Source organism: Suncus etruscus, chromosome 16 (genome assembly GCF_024139225.1).
Source record: "Suncus etruscus isolate mSunEtr1 chromosome 16, mSunEtr1.pri.cur, whole genome shotgun sequence".
Taxonomy (NCBI): Eukaryota; Metazoa; Chordata; class Mammalia; order Eulipotyphla; family Soricidae; genus Suncus; species Suncus etruscus.
In genome coordinates, this window is record NC_064863.1 from 29,527,681 (window position 1) to 29,542,742 (window position 15,062).

Sequence of the window (15,062 nt, forward strand, 5' to 3'; positions counted from 1 at the left end):
TGAACACAGAAATTTTTAATAATTTTTATTGGTCTATTTCAGTTTCTTAAATGAACTTTTATTCATTTCTGGGACATTTTTTATGGTTTATATACAATATTTTATTCATGCTAATATATAAGTATTGGCAATAATTAAATTGCTATTATCATTCAGTTTTATGAAATCTCCAGTAGTGGTAAATTTGATTAAAATTATAAACATTTTCAATAAATCTTGATATTGATAAAATTAAGTGTCCTTTTATGTCTAACTGTGCCATTAAATAGTTTTTCAGCTCCAGATGAAGAAGAGAAACAAGTTAGTTTAATTCCTCCTGTGTCTCAATTTACTTATTTTTAAATTAGGAATAACATTAACATCTACCTCATAGGACTGCTGAGAATAATATATGCATTAATTAATGTAAAGCAATTTCTATCACAGACCAGACACTCAATAATTATTAGTTGTTATCACCATTACAAATTATTCTCACGATAATACTTCCATTTTGTAACAAAACCTTACTTATAGTTAAATTATACTGCTTTTATACAGAAGTATGAAATTTTCTTTGTGTAAAATTCTAATTTCTTAATCTCCAAATTTATTTCATACATTTCATTGAATATTTGTTAATCAGAAAAATATTATCTATGTTATTTTTATAATTCTTTTAAATAAGAAATAATTTCTTTTAAATGATAAAATAATTCATTTAATAATAAACTATTTTAATTAATTTTAGTCAAAATCATTGGACTCCTATTCAGAAAAAATTATTAATAACTTATTTTTAATTGATTTTACCTAAAAAATAGAGTCCCTCTCTCCCCACATCTTTTTTAGCACTGTTTCTTCTTGTTCTTTGTGATGTGTCCCATTCTCTGTGGTTGAGATGATACTTCATTGATATTTTGATTTGCTCCTCCCTGATGATTAGTGATATGGAGCATTTTATCATGTGCCTTTTGTCCATTTGTATTTCTTTTTTGAGGAAATGTTTTATTTATATCTTCTCCCCATTTTATGATGAGACTGGGTGTTTTTTTTTTTTTTTTTCTGCAAGGTAGGTTATTTTAACTTCAGTGTTATACATTAAGGATACTTGCCTAATACCTATGGTCACATCTATGTAAATTTTCTAGCCTTTGTTCTTGTGTATGTTTGTGTGTGTGTGTGTACAAACTTGCAAGCATTGGTATACATATCAGGAGCCTGAGGAAAATGATTTTAATGAGTACTAGTAAGTACTAATAATGCTACTAATTAAGTAGGCAAGCAGCCTCTTGCTTGGAGTTAATTATGGGACATTGTATCTTGGCCATTCATGGCACTTTTTTTGTCCCCCAATTCACAATACAGACCAGGCAAAGGGCCTGGGTTGAGGTGTTTATGGGGTACATTTATTGTACCTCCTCTTTCTATACAGTCAGTGTAAAGAACACAGCCTGTGGTAAGAATTGGGAGGCCTTATCTTTTCTTTGTTTTGATTTGTATATATAATCCTTCACCAGTGCAACATTCCCATGACCAATATCCCAAGTGTTCTTCCTACCCATCCCACACTGGACTGTACTCTAGACAGGCTTTCTACTTTCCTCATCAGTGACATTTTGTTATGATAGTTCTCAGTGTAATTATTTCTGTGACTGCACTAAACGATCCCTGTGGTGAGCTTCATGTCAGGAGCTGGATTCTTCAGTCCTCCTCTATTTTGTCTCTGAGAATCAGTACACAAATATTTTTGACCAGACAGGAATGCTGTCTGGTCCAACCTTTGTGGAAAGCGATATGGAGATTTCTCCAAAAGCTGGAAGTTGAGTTCCCATATGATCCAGTTATACCACTCCTAGGGATATATCTAGGAACACAAAAATACAATATAAAAATACCTTTTTCACACCTATATTTATTGCAGCATTGTTTACAATAGCCAGACTCTTGAAAGAGCCTAGATGCCCCTCAATAGATGAATGGTTAAAGAAACTATGGTACATATACACAATGGAATATTATGCAGCCATCAGAAGAGATGGAGTCAAGAAATTTTCCTATACATGGATGTGTATGGAATCTATTATGCTGAGTGAAATAAGTCAGAGGGAGAGAGATAAACACAGAATGGTCTCACTCATCTAGGGGTTTTGAGAAAAATGAAAAATATTCATGGCACTTTGCCTTGCCTCATTCTCTGCAAAGTTTCTCAAAAAGAAGTTTATTGCAAGCTAGCTGCAGTGCATTAAATAGGATTGTGTGAAATCAATGGCTTAAAGCTTTTAGAACAATGTGAAGTCTTGAGTATAAAGTTCTGAAGTTGATCCCTGGTGCTGCTTCTGTGCCCAAACAATACCAATAGCATTAGCCTATATTCTCAGGAAATAATTAAAAAAATATACTACTTCCTTAATCTAGTCCTCAATCAAAGGAGAAACTATGTCATTATAAGAAATGCCTTGATTCTTTCTTTGTATTTCTCTTTTCTTTCTTTCTTTCTTTCTTTCTTTCTTTCTTTCTTTCTTTCTTTCTTTCTTTCTTTCTTTCTTTCTTTCTTTCTTTCTTTCTTTCTTTCTTCTTTCTTTCTTTCTTTCTTTCTTTCTTTCTTTCTTTCTTCTTTCTTCTCTTTTCTTTCTATCTTTCTTTCTTGCCTCCTTTCTTTTTCTTTCTTTCTTTCTTTCTTTCTTTCTTTCTTTCTTTCTTTCTTCTTTCTTCTCTCTTCTTTATATCTTTCTTGCCTCCTTTCTTTTTTTTCTTTCTTTCTTCTTTCATCTTTCTTTTCTTTCTGTCTGTCTTTCTTTTTCTTTCTTTCTTTCTTTCTTTCTTTCTTTCTTTCTTTCTTTCTTACTCTTTCTTCTCTCTCTTCTTTCTTTCTTGCCTCCTTTCTTTTTCTTCTTTATTTCTTTTTCTCTTTCTTTCTTCCTGTCTTTCTTTTTTCTTTCTTTCTTCTCTCCTTTCTTCTCGCTCTCTCTCTTTCTTTCTCTCTTTCTCTCTTTCTTTCTCTCTTTCTCTCTTTCTTTCTCTCTTTCTTCCTTTCTTTCTTTCCTTTCTTTCTTTCTTTCTTTCTTTCTTTCTTTCTTTCTTTCTTTCTTTCTTTCTTTCTTTCTTTCTTTCTTTCTTTCTTTCTTTCTTTCTTTCTTTCTTTCTTTCTTTCTTTCTTTCCTTCTTTCCTAACATCCTTCTATACTGCTTTTTCTTTAAAGCTTTTGTTATACCAGAAGCTCTCAGAATTACTCTTGACTCTTCACTCAGAAATCATTCTTGGCAGGCTCTGAGGACCATATGGGATACCAGGGAACACACCTGGGTAAGGCCCTACTTACTGTGCTGTCGTTCTAACCTCTATCTTGATGATGTTAAGCCAGTGAGATTACAGGGTTATTATGAAACTTGCATAATATGCGGAGTACATGAGTGACCAAAAATCAATTATACAATACACGATTACTATTTGTATTAGAGTTGGAATACAAGGTAACTATAAATCAGATTAATAAAACTATTTAGTCTGTTCAGTGGCCAAAATTGCAATCTCACTTATTATTCTAAGTCAGAGAATGATGTTCTCTTAAAAAATCAAATTAGGAAAGTAAGTTATAAAAAATAAGTTCATAATATGAATCTTGGCCAAATTTTTGTCCTTCTTCATAAGGTAATACTGGAAGGGAGAACTATACATGGCACAGAAATTACAGAAAATCTTTAAAAATTTAAGGTTAAATCCAAGGACGCTTTGTCCAAAGAGTCTGTATAGTAAATAATATTTTTTCAAGATATTCACTGCCAGATATGCTAGTTTGTTTAAAATAAGTATTTCTGTGATAATTTTAACTTTTGGAAGAATGAGTAAAGGCAAGCAGGTGGTCTGAAAGCTTTGGAGAGTATCTTGCAGCCAAGATTTAAATGGTTTTGTTTGTGTATGGAAGAAATACCTGGGATAAACCTGCTAAATAAAGTACAGAAATATTTTGTGATATAACCTGATAAATCCCCTGCTCCTTATAATGTTACCCCTCACCAACTTCCTGTTTATTCCCACCTGGATGGTCAGCCCCACCCACACCGGGAGGAGTTGCTGTTGGGAATAAAGAATAGTCCTGGCTGTGGGGGCAGGGGGATAGAGAGAGAGAGAGAGAGAGAGAGAGAGAGAGAGAGAGAGAGAGAGAGAGAGAGAGAGAGAGAGAGAGAGACAGACAAAGCTAGGATGGATGTGAGGGCAGATGAAGAAATCTGCTTAAAAAAGCTTAGCATAGAAGCCCCTGTGGAGAAATGCACATGGTAGATAGAGCCCTGTGATAAAGCTGGTTGACATCTGAAACTTTAGCTGACTGTCTGTGGATCATTTCTCCATTGTTACCCACAACCTTCAGATACACCGGCCAAGGGGCTAAAGGCACTGTGCTTTGCTGAGAAAGGCCTCATCCCACCACCCTAGCACTCTATATTTTATATTTGTACTACATTATAATAATTACCATTTTCCTCCAGGTAATTTGTTAGTTGCAATTTGAAGATCAGTCATAAACAGAGTATTAAATTTTACAGCATGCAACACCAAACAGTAAGGAAACAAAAAATGTTTCTAAGACTATATACTTACCTTAATTGAAGAATTGGAGATTGGGAGAATAGGAAATTCATAAAGAAAAATGTTCCAACATTTTTGTAATGTCTACTTTAGATATTAATTAGTTGTGATTTTCACAAGAAATAGAAGAAGAGGATTAGAGAGGAAAGGAAGGAAAAGAGATAAGGAAGGGAAGAGGAGAAGATGGTGGATAGTTAAGGGAAGGGAGAGGAGAGGGTAAAAGAGAAAAAGGGGTAAGGAGAGGAGATGTGAGGAAAAAGAAAAGGAGATAAAAAGAGAAAAAAAAAGAAAGGGAGGGGAGGGTGGTGTGGTGTGGTGTGGAGGAATGAGGAGAGGAGAGGGGATGGAGGAACTGGGACAGAGAAAGGGAGTGTAAGGGAGAAGGGGAGAAATGGGAAAGGTACGGAGAAGAGATGAAAAGATAGAGTTGTGGAGGGTGAGTACGGAGAAAATTTTGGCAAGCAAATTTGCAAAAGAAACTTCAGAAAGGAAAGGAAAGGATAGAAAAGAAATGTAAAGAAAGGAAAGAAAAAGTAAAGGTCTTAATATTTATTTTATTTTTTCCAAGTGATGGGCAGATTAAAAATTAGAAGAGAAACCACCAATAAAATGATGTACCCAAAATTATAATACACATACTAACTATATATGAAATTAATTTACTTACATTATACCAGTGGAGAAGACTTACTTTGTGGAATTGTAAAATCAAGAGGTGAATAGAGTCAACCTTGAGAAGGAAAACTAATGTTTCCTTGTCTAGCTCCTGTCAGCAGAGGAGGTGCCTGGGAATGTTAAGGCTAGTCAAAATCTGTGATCAGCCCTCTTCACAGCATGGGAACTCATGTTCCTTCAGCTCCATGAGGCAGCCATCAAGCTACATATGAAGTCTTTTTGTTCTACATTGTGTCAGAATTCATCCCTGCAAATGAGCCGCGTTCTCCAAGAAATATGGACTTAGTTGGGGGTGAGGAATTGCTCTTTGTGGGAAAGGAAAATTAGAGCTAAATCTTGCCCAGGTTTTTCAGATCCATTGGATTTCTCACACAGAAAAAATATTAGGAGAAAATGAATAGTGAAGTAAAATAAGTATATTTGGGGAAATAGGAAGATACAGATATATTCTCAAAGAGAACACAAGCTTCTTCAGAATGGCCAGATTAAAAACACATCCAAGAAGAGATTTGTGGAAGATGGACATTAAAGTATGAAAGAACACACTAAAAAGGAGATATGCAGACAACAACCCTGTGCCTCTTTCTTGGTCAAATTAGCTTATATAAACTTTTCCAAACAGCATCTCCTGCACATGTTGCTAGCGTGATGTCAAAGGAGAGAGTTTGGAGCATTTGATGAGTTTTTTTTATATTCTTTATAAGGCCTTTAGTTCCAGCAGCGGTTCTATCCTTTTTACGAGAACTAACCACCTCTCTAGAAGAATCTCCATTGCAATAATCCCGACCCTACTATACCTGAAGGCTGTTTTAAGTTTAGCACACATATTATCATTCCCTCCACTCCACAAACACACACACACACACACACACACGCACGCACGCACGCACGCATGCATGCACGCACGCACTTTTCTGCCAACAGCATATTTAAAAATGTTAAATTTTATTGGATTACATCAAGCCAATATTACACATTATTACATATTACATATTACAACTTGAAAAATAATGCGACTCCTTGGAGTGAAATAATGTAAACAGTATAAACTGATGGCTTTGCCACATTTTCTTGCATGAGAGAAAGAGGGATTAGAAATATTTAAGATCAAAGGTGGTATTTTGCATAAGGTGTTTGCATGCAGGTCGCCAGGGTTTGAGCCTAAGTATCACCAAGAAATGGGGAATTGTGTGTTCAATGGTTTTTACTTTTGTGAAATCTGGTGCAAAGCTATGCAAATTACCCCATAAAAATCCTTTATAATATCTATGATTTCAGGTTCTGCTTGTGACACTCAGAGGCCAAAAAGAAATACAAAATATCCTCTACAATTGCTATGACTAAAAGAGCACAGTTCAATAGAAGTAAATCTTTGCTTAGCAGTTGCCCCTTAAACCAGCTACTAAAAAAAATATAAAAAGAATCCTACGGTAACAAACCAAGTGTTTTGTGAATCTACAATGCTATGATATACAAACCATAAGATTTTTCATAAGAAAAAAAATTCAGTAGCAGTCTGTGGAGCCATTCTAAAAAAAAACAAAATTGAGTAAAAATAAACCAAGCACGAAATTGTGAGATGGCATGGCTCCAGGTCATAGGCAAAGTCTGAGAGGAACTGAGTTGAAATCCCAGAGCAACAGGCATCTCACAATGAAGTGTAGCTCTGGAGGCTTCAAGAGGAACACCGGGATAATTAGTTCTTTGTGACAGAAACTGAAGAAAGTTCCCTATACACAGGCCATACCAGATTGCTGTGTATCAACATTGGTTTCAATACTTGGAATCTATTCCTCCCTAAAAAATACCTTAAGGGTGCAATAACATCACTTATCTTTAATTTTTAATTTATGCCAGATAAAAAATAGTTGTTCAGATAAATTTGGGGAATATAAATGCCTGAATAGATCAAAGTATAAAATATCTTTATCTTAAAATACCCAAATAATTAAGATTAGAATATGACTGGCTTGTTTTTTTTTTTTTTTTGGTTTTTTGGGCGACACCCGGTGACGCTCAGGGGTTACTCCTGGCTATGCGCTCAGAAGTCACTCCTGGCTTGGGGGACCATATGGGACGCCGTGGGGATCAAACCGCGGTCCGTCCTAGGCTAGCGCAGGCAAGGCAGGCACCTTACCTCTAGCGCCACCGCCCGGCCCCTTGTTATATTTCAATGTGTGCTCCATCATACATTGGATAGGGATAGAAGTGCTTAACAGTTCAATTTTATCATCAATAAATGATAGAAAGACAAAGCACTTAACAGATTATTATCAAGATGATTTAAAATAATATATAGTGGCAAAAGCCGGCTCCCTCTGTGTGACACCAGGCGGGGAAAATCCGCAAAAGTACACCGGCCCAGTGGGGCCCAACTGTGAAAAACTGTGAGTGTGACCTGTCTATGTCTGTCTACTGTCCTCTTTGCGTGAAACTCTTGCGAGTGGGGGCAAAAAGAGGCTCCAGAAACCTCGCTCACCCAGATGCCATTTTCAGGGAGGGACTACAGAGCATGAAAACCGGCTAAGCTTTGCAAAAGCCGGCTCCCTGTGTGTGACACCAGGAGGGGAAAATCCGCGCTACACGGCCGTGCACTCTTTCTAAGGAAAGAACTACCATTGCAACAAGAAGGAAAAATCATACTAAGAACGGCGCTATATCACAGAAGCAAACATTTCTCTCCAGACTGTCTTCTCTGTTGCATGCTCGGGCATAAGATTTGACCCAGTGTGAGGCTTCATCCACGGAGGACTCCCCTCCCTTAGAGGAAAGTCAGCCCATCCAGAAAGGGAGGAGCCAGAGGAGTGTGCTGCCTGCATCATATAGACAATGAATACCACCAAAACACGTAGAAAAACCCACAATACAAGTGTGACAATGGGGAAACAACGCAGGCCAGCATCAGACATAGAGAATGAAGATGACAATTCTGAGGACCAGATAATGACCAACCAACTAATCAACCTCTCAGATAAGGACTTTAGACTAGCAATATGGAAGTTGCTCAACGGACTCCAAGAAACCATGGATCGAGTTGAACAGAACAATAATAAGAACCAAGAAAATATGAAGACAGAAATCACAAAACTCCAAACTGAAATAACATGTCAACTAACAGGACTGAAAAAGTCAGTAAACGAAGTGAATGACAAAATGGATAAGCTCTGGGACAGGGTATCAAAAGCTGAGAATAGACTTGGTGCTGTGGAAGATGAGATACATAACAATTCCATACAGCAGGAGAGATTGGACAAAAAACTTAAAGCAAATGAGCAGACAATGGAAAAATTAGTCAAAGAATGGGAACAGATGAAAATAGAAGTCTATGATAAGATCAACAGAAACAACTTAAGAATCATTGGAGTCCCAGAGACCCAGGAAGAAAATCTCCAAGAAGAATCAACGGTCAAGAACATCATTAAAGAGAAACTTCCAGAGCTAAAGAATATATGTGATCAAATCCTGCATGCCCGAAGAGTACCAACCAAAAGAGACCCCAAAAAAACCACCCCAAGACATATCCTAGTCACAATGACAAATCCCACAGATAGGGACAGAATTCTGAAAACAGCAAGATCAAAAGGGGAAATTACGTTCAAGCAAGCTTCCCTGAGATTTACAGCAGAAACACTCAATGCCAGAAAGCAGTGGTGGGATATTGTGACAAGACTGAATGAAATGAATGCTTCACCCAGAATACTATACCCAGCAAAACTCACTTTCCGGTTTGATGGAAGAATACATGGTTTCACAGACAAAAAACAGCTCAGAAACTTCACAGACACAAAACCAGTCTTAAAAGAAAAACTGAAAGACCTAATCTAAGACAAGACTACCCAAAAAACACACCAAATTTTGAAATAAAGATGGCATTAAATCCCAGGACAATTCTTTCTCTCAACGTCAATGGACTAAATGCACCAGTTAAGAGACACAGAGTGGCTAAATGGATCAAAAAACTCAATCCAACCTTCTGCTGCCTACAAGAAACGCACCTGAATAGTCAGAACAAACATAGACTCAAAATAAAAGGCTGGAGAAAAGTTATCCAAGCAAACAACACCCATAAAAAAGCTGGAGTGGCCATACTAATATCAGATAATGCAAACTTTATACTCAGGAAGGTTGTAAGGGACAAAGATGGACATTTTATATTAATCAAGGGGTACTAGAGCAGGAAGAATTCACTCTCCTAAACATATATGCACCGAATGAGGGGCAAGCAAAATATTTAATACAACTGTTGACAAATCTGAAAAATAATATCAACAACACAATAATTGTGGGGGACCTTAACACGGCTTTATCAACACTGGACAGGTCAACCAGACTGAAACCCAACAAGAATATACTAGACCTGAGGAGAGAAATGGAAGAAAGAGGCCTAGTGGATATATATAGGACACTCCATCCCCAGAAACCTGGATACACATTCTTCTCCAATGTACATATCACATTCTCCAGGATAGACTACATGCTGGCACATAAAACATACCTCCATAAGATCAAGAGGATAGCAATTTTGCAGACTACCTTCGCTGACCACAAGGCTCTGAAATTATTTGTGAACTCCAACGGGACTCAGAAGAAACACTTTAACACCTGGAAGTTAAACAGCCTCATGCTCAATAACCAGTGGGTCCGAGATGAAATCAAGGAGGAAATAAAAAGGTTCCTGGAAACAAATGACAATAAAGACACAAACTATCAGAACTTATGGGACACAGCAAAAGCAGTACTGAGAGGAAAATTTATAGCTTTGCAAGCACACATCAGGAAGGAAGAAGGAGCTTACCTGAGTAGCTTAATGACACAGCTAATAGAACTAGAAAATGCTCAACAAAAGGACCCAAGAATAGGAAGACAGAAGGAAATAACAAAGCTGAGAGCAGAAATCAATGAAGTGGAAACTCAAAAATCAATCTGAAAGATCAACGAAAGCAGAAGTTGGTTCTTTGAAAAAATAAACAAGATTGATAGACCACTGGCAAACCTAACAAAGAAAGAGAGAGAGAGAAACTTGATAACTTGTATCAAGAATGAAAAAGCAGAGATCACTACTGATATGACAGAGATTCAAAGGGTAATCAGAAACTACTTTGAAAAACTCTACGCCACTAAAAATGAGAACCTGGAAGAAATGGATAAATTCTTGGACTCTTATAATCTTCCACGGTTGAAGGAAGAGGATGTAGCATATCTAAACACCCCCATCACCATTGATGAAATTATAACAGTAATCAAATGTCTGCCGAAAAACAAAAGCCCAGGTCCAGATGGATTCACTAATGAATTCTATCAAACTTTCCAAGAAGAACTACTGCCAATCTTGGCAAGACTCTTTCATTAAATTGAACAAACAGAAACACTTCCAAATAACTTTTATGAAGCCAACATCACCTTGATACCTAAACCAGACAGAGACGCTACCAAAAAAGAAAATTACAGACCAACATCACTGATGAATGCAGATGCAAAGATCCTCAACAAATTCCTGGCAAATAGGATTCAATGCCTCGTTAAAAAGATCATCCACTACGATCAAGTAGGTTTCATCCCAGGAATGCAAGGCTGGTTTAACATCCGTAAATCTATCAACATAATACAAAACATCAATAACAAGAAAAATAAAAACCACATGATCATATCAATAGATGCAGAGAAAGCATTTGATAAGTTCCAACACCCATTCTTGATCAAAACTCTCACCAAGATGGGAATGGAGGGAACCTTTCTCAATATAGTGAAGGCCATCTACCACAAGCCAGTGGCAAATATTATCCTCAATGGAGAAAAACTGAAAGCCTTCCCTCTAAATTCTGGCACAAGACAAGGCTGTCCTCTCTCACCACTCCTATTCAACATAGCACTGGAAGTACTTGCTATAGCGATTAGGCAAGAAAAGGATATCAAGGGAATCCAGATAGGAAAGGAAGAAGTCAAGCTCTCACTGTTTGCAGATGACATGATACTCTACTTAGAAAATTCTAAAGACTCTACCAAAAAGCTTCTAGAAACAATAGACTCATATAGCAAGGTGGCAGGCTACAAAATTAACACACAAAAATCAATGGCCTTTCTATACACCAATAGTAATAAGGATGAAATGGACATTAAGAAAACAACCCCATTCACAATAGTGCCACACAAACTCAAATATCTTGGAATCAACTTGACTAAATATGTGAAGGACCTATACAAAGAAAACTATAAAACTCTGCTCCAAGAAATAAGAGAGGACACACGGAAATGGAAACGTATACCCTGCTCATGGATTGGCAGGATTAACATAATCAAAATGGCAATAATCCCCAAGGCATTATACAGATTTAATGCCACCCCTCTAAAGATACCCATGACATTCTTCAAAGAAGTGAATCAGTCATTTTTGAAATTCATTTGGAACAACAAACACCCTCGAATAGCTAAAGCAATCATTGGGAAAAAGAATATGGGAGGAATTACTTTCCCCAACTTTAAACTGTACTACAAAGCAACAGTTATCAAAACAGCATGGTATTGGAATAAGGATAGGTCCTCAGATCAGTCGAATAGGCTTGAATACTCAGAAAATGTTCCCCAGACATACAACCACCTAATTTTTGATAAAGGAGCAAGAAATCCTAAATGGAGCAGGGAAAGCCTCTTCAACAAGTGGTGTTGGCACAATTGGATAGCCACTTGCAAAAAATTGAACTTAGACCCCCAGCTAACATGTATGAAGGTAAAATCCAAATGGATTAAAGACCTCGATATCAGCCCCAAAACCATAAGATATATAGAACAACACATAGGCAAAACACTCCAGGACATTACAGGCATCTTCAAGGAGGAAACTGCACTCTCCAAGCAAGTGAAAGCAGAGATTAACAGATGGGAATATATTAAGCTGAGAAGCTTCTGCACCTCAAAGGAAATAGTGCCCAGGATACAAGAGCCACCCACTGAGTGGGAGAAACTATTCACCCAATACCCATCAGATAAGGGGCTAATCTCCAAAATATACAAGGCACTGACAGAAGTTTACAAGAAAAAAAAACATCTAATCCCATCAAAAAATGGGGAGAAGAAATGAACAGACACTTTGACAAAGAAGAAATACAGATGGCCAAAAGACACATGAAAAAATGTTCCACATCACTAATCATCAGGGAGATGCAAAATAAAACAACGATGAGATACCACCTCACACCCCAGAGATTGGCACACATCACAAAGAATGAGAATAAACAGTGTTGGCGGGGATGTGGAGAGAAAGGAACTCTTATCCACTGCTGGTGGGAATGCCGTCTAGTTCAACCTTTATGGAAAGCGATATGGAGATTCCTCCAAAAACTGGAAATCAAGCTCCCATACGATCCAGCTATACCACTCCTAGGAATATACCCTAGGAACACAAAAATACAATACAAATACCCTTTCCTTACACCTATATTCATTGCAGCACTATTTACCATAGCAAGACTCTGGAAACAACCAAGATGCCCTTCAACAGACGAATGGCTAAAGAAACTGTGGTACATATACACAATGGAATATTATGCAGCTGTCAGGAGAGATGAAGTCATGAAATTTTCCTATACATGGATGTACACGGAATCTATTATGCTGAGTGAAATAAGTCAGAGAGAGATAGAAAAACGCAGAATGGTCTCACTCATCTATGGGTTTTAAGAAAATTGAAAGACACCCTTGTAATAATAATTTTCAGACACAAAAGAGAAAAGAGCTGGAAGTTCCAGCTCACCTCAGGAAGCTCACCACAAAGAGTGATGAGTTTAGTTAGGGAAATAACTACATTTTGAACTGTCCTAATAATGAGAATGTATGAGGAAAATGGAGAGCCTGTCTAGAGAACAGGCGGGGGTCGGGTGGGGCGAAGGGAGACTTGGGACATTGGTGATGGGAATGTTGCACTGGTGATGGGTGGTGTTCTTTACATTACTGAAACCCAAACACAATCATGTATGTAATTAAGGTGTTTAAATAAATTAAAACAAATAATATATAGTATTAAATTTTTGTGTCAAATAAACAAGTTTTATTTTTATTATTAAAAATATGTTCATATTGATAACCTGCATCTATTGAAAAATTATTTATTTAAAGTTTATCCTTCAAGAAATCAGAACATGTTAAAAATACTCCATCAAAAAAATTGGTAACTCTATGATTCCTTTCAGGGATAGCAATATGACCACACTTCAGGTACATTGAAGTTTTTTATAAGTTTAGTAAAACTACTTCCATTTTATAAATTTCTTAATTAGAGATATAATAAATATCACATATATTGTTTTACTGTACTTTTTTACTTTCCTTTTATTTCTTTTCTCTTTCTACCTTTCTTTTTTATCCTTTTTTCTTTTTATTTCTTTCAGTTTTTTTATTTTTTCTATTTCTTTTGATAACTTTGCTTTCACTTATCTGACATATTATGACCAACTAGGTAATGCCTTGTCTTTAAATAAAAATAAAGGGTAAAATATTCTAATGAATTCTTCACCAGAGAGAACTTGAAGCTGTAAAAGCACATTCAAAAGTTAAGAATTCAATTTTATTAGCAAAATACAAAATAAAAAGTATATTGACCCCATGTTGCTTGAGAATAACTTTTATCCAAAAATTAGAAGCAACAACTGCTGATGAGGAGATAAAGAATAAAAGAAATTTGTTACACTGTAGTTAGAATGTAGTTTATTAAAAAGCTATCTAAAATTATATGGAGATTCCTAAAATAAAATTTATAAAAATAATACATGATTCAACATTAGCAATTCTAGGCATATATCTAAGAATATGAAAATACTAAGTCAAAAGTAATAATATCTCACATATTTTTATACAGCTTTTCAAAATAAATAATTAAAACATGAAATTAATTTAAAAGTAAATTAGTGAAAGAATTGTGGCACTGTGTTATATGTACATATATGTATATATACATGTATATATACACTCTATAATACTGAATCATTACAAAATTTGAAATTGCAACTTTTTAAACAAACTGGATGGATATAGGAGCTTATGCTAAGTAAAATAAGTTTGTTGATATGGACTACACAGATATGGAGAAATAAAATTAAACTTCTGATCCATTGTGATTTAAATAAATAATATTAAATTATAATATTAACAAAACTAGAATTTTAAATTTTATTTATGAGTTTTAGACATGTACTAGCATCAATCATATCTCTCTAAGATTTTTATTTCAACTCAATGAATTTTAGCTGATTTAACTACTTTAAATTGCATTATGTTCATCTTTACTAAGTCAAACTATTTTGAAATTTTCTTTCTTTCTTTTTTTCTCTTGGTTTTTAGGCCACACCAGGTGCCACTACTCAGCAGTTACTTCAGGCTATGGGCTCAGAAATCACTCCTGGCAGGCACAAGGAACCATAGGAACTCCAGGAATCGAAATCAGGTTAATCCAGGGTCAGCCACAAGCAAGACAAACATCCTATCTGCTGTGGTATCACTCCAGCTCCTGAAATTAATTTCTGTATATTACTGTTATTTAATCCACTACTATTGTCAATTTCACTATACCAGTTTTCCCAGATCCCTTGCCACTCACCCCTATCTTTGCCTTTTATCTTGACAGTACAAGATCTCACCATTTGTAAATGTGGTTTTTGCAGCTGTATCACATGTTCTCGAATTATTGAGTCTGGTTTGAATATATAGCTATAGAACTCCTCTATCTACCAACAATCCATGGTCCTAGGCCCCATTCCTTCTTTAAGTTAAGAAAGGGTGCCAATGATTGAAACATGGTCAAACTGCTGTACTCTTTCAAGTCCCATGACAG

The 15,062-nt window shown here is 36.0% G+C and overlaps 1 non-coding gene across 1 annotated transcript; it reads right to left on the bottom strand.

Moving 5' to 3' along the window:
• Window positions 1-1,322: 1,322 nt before the first annotated feature.
• LOC126033287 (small nucleolar RNA SNORA51) lies at window positions 1,323-1,455 on the bottom strand. The gene has a single exon (XR_007504395.1). It is a non-coding gene; the product is annotated as a small nucleolar RNA SNORA51 (small nucleolar RNA).
• Window positions 1,456-15,062: the final 13,607 nt, after the last annotated feature.